Source organism: Neovison vison, chromosome 12 (genome assembly GCF_020171115.1).
Source record: "Neovison vison isolate M4711 chromosome 12, ASM_NN_V1, whole genome shotgun sequence".
Classification (NCBI taxonomy): domain Eukaryota; kingdom Metazoa; phylum Chordata; class Mammalia; order Carnivora; family Mustelidae; genus Neogale; species Neogale vison.
The window spans coordinates 6,312,271-6,320,798 of NC_058102.1; the positions used below are offsets into that span (position 1 = coordinate 6,312,271).

General features: G+C 48.8%; 1 long non-coding RNA gene across 2 annotated transcripts; it reads left to right on the top strand.

The window, feature by feature from the left end:
- Window positions 1–1,827: 1,827 nt before the first annotated feature.
- Window positions 1,828–8,528, top strand: LOC122891632. 2 transcript variants are annotated; one of them, XR_006381301.1, is made up of 3 exons: window positions 1,828–2,178; window positions 2,611–2,755; window positions 8,317–8,528. It is a non-coding gene; the product is annotated as an uncharacterized LOC122891632 (long non-coding RNA). The 2 variants fall into 2 exon arrangements; XR_006381300.1 differs by having other exon boundaries at window positions 2,611–2,728.

An 8,528-nucleotide genomic window follows, 5' to 3' on the forward strand; every position in this document is an offset into this window, starting at 1 on the left:
AGGACACTGGGATCATGACCTGAGCCGAAGGCAGCTGCTTAACCAACTGAGCCACCCAGGCGTCCCTCATGAAGACTTTTTTCCCCAGTGCTTTCTTCTGAGACTTTTAAAGTTTTAGTCCTGAAGTTTTTGTCTTTGACCCCTCCCAACCCACTTTACCAACTGCCTCCTGGACAAATACTCTTGTATGATTTAGCAGGTACTTAACGTGTGACACGCCTGTGATGAAATTTAATACCTCCCTCAATGGGTTTCTCCTTTATTTTCTGTCTCAAGTAACAGCGTCACCATCTTCCAGGTTCCCAAGCAAAGAGAAATTCAATCACCCTCAAACCCAAATTGCCAACAAGTCCCATTGATTCTAAGTTGAGACATCATCTCCCCAGCCCTGCCTCACCCTCCCACGGTCACCACCACATCATGAAGACTGCCATTGTCCTTGTATGGACTTACTTCTTCCCCGGCCAACCTACTTCGTACATAGACCAGTAAGGTCCAACTCCAGTTCACATAAAGATGATGTAGAAAGATTTCAAAAGGCAAGTCAATTGCGTTTCCAGAAAGGTCATGCATCCTGTAATCATGACTACTTCTCCTTTCTGGCATAATAGCCTCACTTGCAAAATAACAAGTTGGCAGGGGCATGTGGGTGGCTCAGTCGGTTAAGTGTCTGCCTTCAGCTCAAGTCATGATCCCGGGTCCTGGGATTGAGCCCCACATCAGTGTTCCTGCTCAGTGGGGAGCCTGCTTTTCCCTCTCCCTCTGCTTCTCTGCCTGCTCGTGCACTCTCTCTCTCTGTCAAATAAATAAATAAAATCTTAAAAAAAAAAAATCTGGCAATTCTAGGTCTAGGTGCAAACATTTGTTTTGTTTTGTTTTCAGTAGCCTCCATGCCCTTGTGGAGCCCAATGTGGGACTTGAATTATGACCCCAAGATCAAGACTTGAACTGAGATCAAGAGTCAGATGCTTTCCTTCCTTCCTTCCTTCCTTTCTTTCTTTCTTTTTAAAATATTTATATTTATTTTAGAGGGCGGGGCACAGGGAGAGGGAGAGAGAGTCCTAAGTCGACTCTGTGCTGAACGTGGAGTCGATATAGGACTCAATCTCATGACTCTGAGATCATGACCTGAGCTAAAATCAAGAGTTGGGTTCTCAACCGACCGTGCTACCCAGGTGTCCCCGCAAAGTATTTTTAAGTTAATTTTTTGGAAGTAGAACATGATACAGAAAAGTCCACGTACTCCTCAATGTACAGCTCGATGAATGTTCACAAACTCAACACACCCTTGTACGATACATGGGTTACGAAGTGCAAAAGTCCCAGCACCCCATGAAGCCTCTGGTGTTTCCAGCCTCCAGGCTCCCCTCCAGAGTTACTAATAACCCGACTCTAACAGCAGTTGACCTCTGTCAGGGCTGACCTCTGTCTCTACCTCATACAGATGGAGTCATACAGCAAGGACTCCGTAGTGTCTGGCTTCTTTTGTTCTTCATTATGTTTGGTGAGTTTCTGTGATCTGAGATATCACAGTACGAATGTTGTATGACGTCTTTATCATTCTACCTCAGACGAACATAACTGGTTTCCCGTTTGGAGCTATCGTAGTCTACTGCTAAGAACATTCTTGTCGTGTCTTTTTTTTTTTTTTTTTTTTGACACAGAGCGAGATCACAAGTAGGCAGAGAGGCAGGCAGAGAGAGAGGGGGAAGGAAGTAGGCTCCCCGCTGAGCAGAGAGCCTGATGCGGGGCTTGATCCCAGGACCCTGAGACCATGACTTGAACCAAAGGCAGAGGCTTAACCCACTGAGCCACCCAGGCACTCCTCTTGTCATGTCTTATGGTGAATATATATATGGATTTCTGGAGGGTAGATACCAAGGGATGGAATTGATAAGCTATAGCATGTATGTGTGTTTAGCTTTTAAAGAATTTTTGGTGTTCTCGTTGTTGCTGTTTTATTGGTCTCTGCAGTCCTAAATCTGGGGATGATTACAGAGGAGTTTCTGTAAAACAATAATCTTGTGACATCATTCCCTGGCCCAGAGAAAGTCTTGACCGCCCCCCGTGGGCATGGAGGAAACTTCACAGGCGGGACCTGACGTAGTTTTTCTCCGTGTGGTGAGTCCGGAGTGGAAGGTCAGGAAGGAATTCTTGAGACATCTCCAGTGCAAAAAGGTGATTTTATTAAAGCTCAGAGATGGGACCCATGGGTGGGAAGAGCTGTTGCCCTGGGAACGTGAGGAGTGGCTGATTAAATGCTTGGGCGTTGGGGGAGGTTTGAGAAAAGGGACATTAAGATAGTTGGGAGTTTCCTTCTGGAAGTTAGGCTATTGAAAAGAATTTTTTTTTTTTCATGTCAATTGCTAAGACAATTTGTAGACTAGGGAAGACTCAAGTCTTGCTGGATATGATCTCTATCAGGGAACCATTTGGTGTTTTTGGTTTTTTTCCGTCCCTTAGTTTTAAGGCAGCCGGGGGTGCCTGAGGAGTGTCACACAGATCCCACCCGGGATTACGGCCGGGGGGGGGGGGGGACTGCTGGGTGTCAGCTTCTGCTCTGTCCTCCACTTGCCTTCTGCTCAGGGTCCATCCACCATATTTCTTTAGTCTCTTCTGCAACAACTCCTGGCCTGACGTAGGAAAGACATCGGAGTTTGGAGCCGACGGCCGAGAAAGAATTCCTGAGATGCCTTGGATGCAAAGACGCGGTTTGCGGACAGGACTGGTGGGCAGAAAGAGCCGCACAGGCGTTGTGAGGAGGGGCTAATGATCCGCTTTCAGGTTGGGAGGGGGTAGGGAGAGCCTAAGTCTCTAAGGAATTTGGAAGCAAGGTTTCCAGGACCTTGAGGGGTGAGATGTTATTAGGAAAAGATCATTTACTGCTGTAAAACCCCAGTCCAAGAGACCCTTCAGAAATATATCAGTGGGTCATATGCTTGGGGGATGATGGCCAACAGATCTCTTGCGTGAGGGGAGCTAGAGATAAAGGACGTTTCCAAAGGGAATTCTACCTGTTAAAGGAGACTCCTAGGATCCCGGAGGTTGGGAGGTTGAGTCAAGGTCAAGTTGCCCTTTCCCTTAGCAAAGTGTTAATATCGAGGTAGCTGAACTCCCAGAGGAAGGTCACTCTGCCTGTTTCAAGGACTTGTCAGGGGGCTGTAGGCAATAAGGAAACTTAAATTTTTTTCTTTTGCTTTTATTTCCCACTTCCCAGCCCACCCTCCTATCCCACAGAAAGCCCAAGGGCTCCCCACAGCTCTCAAGGTCACGTGGGATCTGGCCCTGCCCCTTGGTGACACCATTCCTCCCCTCCAGCCCCACTCCCAGTGTGGCGGGCGCTTCTGCCCCACGTCAGGCACACCAGGGCGACTCCCTGCCCCTCGCTCCAGTCTTTGTTCAAAAGTGAAGGCGACACCCGTAGAAAGAGCAGCCCCCATGCTCACCTGCCCTGGCCAGTGATCTCTTTCTGGCTTTGCGTATCTCTGTGGGACTTCTTTTTTTTTTTTTTTTAAGATTTTATTTATTTATTTGACAGAGAGAGAGATCATAAGTAGGCAGAGAGGCAGGCAGAGAGGGAGAGAGGAGGGGAAGCAGGCGCCCCGCGGAGTAGAGAGCCCGATGCGGGGCTCCACCTGAGCCGAAGGCAGAGGCTTAACCCACTGAGCCACCCAGGCGCCCCTCTGTGGGACTTCTTACCACCTCAGGCACCTGCATGTTTGTTCAGGGCCTGTCCTCTTCCCTCAGAATGTCAGCCCCATCATGGCGGGAGCTGCTTTCCTCACAGTTGTAACTAGCAGGTGCTTAGTCAATATTTAGTGAATAAATAAGTGTGCGAATTTCCACGAATGTCACACTTTCGCCCTCCCAAGCCCGAACCTCTGTTATGACATCAGTGCAAAGGCTCTTACTCATTGTAGGACCTCCTAATTTTAGGCCTGACATAGTAATTCTCCTTGGGGGGAATCTGTCCTCTCTCCCCACCATGCAGTCACAAGGGGAGGCTGTTGGCAACTATATTTGTATTTTGGACTCTGTCCCCAGGCCAGAATCAATAACTGGTCTGGGCAATCTGACCCAAGTGGGGCCAGGGTCTCTACTCCAGAAATTCGGAATTACATTTGACATTTTAGCCTTACTCTGGGCTCGTCTTTAGAATGCAACGTTATTATTACTATTGTTGTTGTCGTTTTAAATTAGGAGCTGTGGTATGACCATCACCCACCCCTGCAGCCTAGGTAGTGGGAGAAAGAGAAGAGGTACAGAGAGCAGGGGGAGTCCATCAGGCTGCCCTCAGGGAGGGTAGCGGGTGTTATGGTGCGCCACCCACAATCCCACGGGCGCAGAGGCACCAACCTCCACCTGCTCGAGTCCCGTGTTGGCTGTGATGGCTCAGCTAGCTGAGTTCTTCTCTGAGACTTGCCCTCCCCAGGGCAGTTCAGGGCCAGTGACTGGTCCACACAGGGTTACAAAGGGCACCCCCCACCCTTACCTTGATTTAGGACCAGCTCTCAAGGACTATCTTGGCTCCTGAGTTCCTACAGAATTGGGTAAGCCCCGCCCCCCTCCCGCTGCAGAACAGCTCCACTTCTGCCCAGGCCCTGCCCCGCCTCCTGGGAGCACTGCCCCATAGGGCTTGCTGGGTGCACTTCTCAGACATGCAGATTCCGTTTCCCAGGGAGCCTATAGCCCAAGACAAGAGGCGCAGGGCAGGAAGGTGCTGGTGGTTTGACAGCCATGGTCGTCGTGGATGTGGTTTGAGGGGGTGGGGTTCGCAACAAATGGTCAAGACGTCTTTGGTGCAGAAAAGTGGTTTTATTAAAGTACTGGGACAGGACCCATGGGCAGGAAAAGTGGCACTGGGGTCATGAGTAGTGGCCCATTATATACTTCCAAGTTGGCAGGGGGTTAGGGAGAGCCTAAGTCTCTAAGGAACTTTGGAAGCAAGGTTTCTAGGACCTTGAAGGACCTAGCTATTGTTAGGAAAAGGTCATTCATTATTGTCTTAAAAAACCTTAGTTAGGGGATGCCTGGGTGGCTCAGTTGGTTGGGCAGCTGCCTTTGGCTCGGGTCATGATCCTAGCATCCTGGGATCGAGTCCCACATCGGGCTCCTTGCTCGGCAGGGAGCCTGCTTCTCCCTCTGCCTCTGCCTGCCTCTCTGTCTGCCTGTGCTCGCTCTCTCTCCCTCTCTCTCTGACAAATAAATAAATAAAATCTTTAAAAAATTAAAAAAAAAAAAACCTTAGTTAGGACACCCTTCAGATGTGTATTGGTGGGGCGTATGATTTCCAACATATATCTTGGGAGGTTTAGAGATAAATTTTCTAAAGGAATTTTTATATTTTCATTTTTTTTTTTTAAGATTTTACTTATTTCACAGAGAGCAAGGGAGCACAAGCAGGGGGAGCTGCAGAGGGAGAGGGAGAAGTAGGCTCCCCGCTAAGCAGGGAACCTGATGTGGGGCTCAATCCCAGGATGCCGGGATCATGACCTGAGCTAAGGCAGACACTTTACCGACTGAGCCACCCAGCTGCCCTCCAAAGGAGTTGTTTGTTTGTTTGTTTGTTTGTTTTAAGATTTATTTAACAGAGAAACAGATCACAAGTAGGCAGAGAGGCAGAGAGAGAGGGGGAAGCAGGCTCCCCACTGAGCAGAGAGCCCCACACGGGACTCGATCCCAGGACCCCGGGATCACGACCCGAGCCAAAGGCAGAGGCTTTAACCCACTGAGCCACCCAGGCGCCCTCCAAAGGAGTTTTTATATGTTGAAGTGGACTCACAGGATCCTGGGGGCTGGGCTAAGGTTGCCTTTTGCCCTTAAACTTTATTATTACGGTCAGTTAGCCAACCTATAGTACATCCTAGGTCATTGTTGTAATGTTCACTGAGTCATTAGTTATGAGACCCAGTGCTCATTCCAACATATGACCTCCTTAATACCCCTCACCCAGTTACCCCAGCTCCCCACCCACCTCCCTTCGGTAACTCTCAGTCTGTCTCCCTCTCTGATTTCTTCCCATTCACTTTTCCCTCCCTTCCCCTGTGGTCTTCCATGCTATTCCTTATGTTCCACACACGAGTGAAACCATATGAGAACTGTCTTTCTCTGCTTAACTTACTTCATTTAGCATAATCCCCTCTAGCTCTGTTCATGCCGATGCAAATGGGTGGGCATTCATCCTTTCTGATGGCTGAGTCATATTCCATTGTATATATTGATGAAGTTCTAGAACCTAGGTGAGGTTCAGTGGGCTGAGGTCCAGACCGATGACCAAGAAAGAATTCTTGAGACATCTTTGGTGCAAAATGGTGGTTTATTAAAGCACGGGGACAGGACCCGTGGGCAGGCAGAGCTGCTGCCCCGGGTTGTGAGGGATGGCAGGTTATGTACCCTGCACTTAGGGAAGGAGAGAGGAAGGGAGGTTTCAACGGAGTTTTCATATGTTAAGGAGGGCCTACAAGGTGCCAAGATATCGAAGGCCTTGCCGGTGTGGCTTGATCAATGTTGTCTTTAGACCAGCCATTAACATGAAGATAGTTGGGAGATTTTTGGTGGGATGTCACAATCTCTTATCAATTGTCTTGGTTAGTGAGATTTAGGTTTAGAAGACATTTAACTTTATTTAGGGCTGAAAAACAGAGTTTATTTGCCTCTAGAAATTTGTGCTATTGATAAGGTCAGGGTGCCTGAGGAATGCTACACATATTACTGAGGGGGAGCGGATGGAGAGGGGGTGCAAGGTACCAGCTTTTGCTTTGTCCTCAGTCAGCCTCCTGCTCCCTCATCATTCCCCCCTGAACAATTTTGACCCTTAAATCTTTAAGGTGGTTGAAGGTGGAAGGTATCAAGGTATCATCTTCTGTAACTTCTTTCTGCTAAATAGGGGCGTAGAGCTGTCCCTACCTACTGGGGTCAACATTGATCAGTTGAGGAACATATAGGGGAGTTACAAAAGGTGGAGGCAGCTGAATCCAGCGCTTGACAGTGAAGAAGTGTCTCTGTGTGGTCAGGATCATCTGTCGTGGTGAAAGTCATTGCAGCAATGGAGTCTTGGCACCAAGTAGAGAAACACTGAACAAAGCAACATATTAAGATTAATAAGGCGATAAGAGGGCGCCTGGGTGGCTCAGTGGGTTAAGCCGCTGCCTTCGGCTCAGGTCATGATCTCAGTGTCCTGGGATCGAGCCCCGCATCGGGCTCTTTGCTTGGCGGGAGCCTGCTTCTCTCTCTCTCTCTCTCTGCCTGACTCTCCGCCTGCTTGTGATCTCTCTCTCTGTCAAATAAATAAATAAAATCTTTAAAAAAAAAAAAAAGAAGACATCTTAATTCAGACATGTCACATTTGAAAGCTTGAGAGCCACACTGGACACCAGTCTGTGGTCCACAGATCACAGTATCTGTCTCACCGGGAAGCTTGCTTGCAATGCAGATTTTCAGACCCACTCGATCAGAATCTGTCTTTTATTTTTTTTATTTTTATTTTTTTTTTTAAAGATTTTTATTTATTTATCAGAGAGAGAGAGAGAGGGAGAGAGAGCGAGCACAGGCAGACAGAATGGCAGGCAGAGGCAGAAGGAGAAGCAGGCTCCCTGCTGAGCAAGGAGTCCGATGTGGGACTCGATCCCACGACGCTGGGATCATGACCTGAGCCGAAGGCAGCTGCTTAACCAACTGAGCCACCCAGGCGTCCCCAGAATCTGTCTTTTAACAAGATGTTGAATGATTCGAGTGCGTGTTGAAGTTTGAGAAGCATTGGGGGCCATTGTGGGTTTTGTTCCTGGAAGTACACTTGCATTTTTCAGACTGACACGTCTTCGTTTCTGGCTCTGAAAGCGAGACCCCTCTCCTGTGATGGCATCCTTGTCCACCCTTACAGGAAGGGGCATTCTTTGATCTCACCAGTGTAGATGCATCCTTTCAGTTTTGTTTTTTTTTTAAAGATTTTATTTATTTATTTGACAGAGAGAAATCACAAGTAGATGTAGAGGCAGGCAGAGAGAGAGAGAGAGGGAAGCAGGCTCCCTGCTGAGCAGAGAGCCCGATGCGGGACTCGATCCCAGGACCCTGAGATCATGACCTGAGCCGAAGGCAGTGGCCCAACCCACTGAGCCACCCAGGCGCCCCCATCCTTTCAGTTTTTGACACGCCTTGATCTCCTGCCTCTTCTGAGACTCTGGACCATCTTTCCCCCCTTCTTTCCATCTTCGGAGCACCTAGATCTTCAGCAAACAAACCCAACTCCTTTGGCCCACTTTCCTCTCAAGCCGTTACATGCTCTTTCCCCTTCTCTTTGATCCGCTTTATTTTTTACAGTTATGCAAACGTGATTGATTTTTCCGCTTCTTCACCGTCCATTCATCACTCAGGCCACTGAGCTGCTTCCACCTCGACCACTAAAAGGACTCACGCTGGGAACGCCTGGGCGGCTCAGTCAGTTCATCGTCGTTGGCCTTCAACTCAGCTTGTGATCCCGGGGTCCTGGGATTGGGTCCCGCACTGGGCTCCCTGCTGAGCAGGGAGCCTGC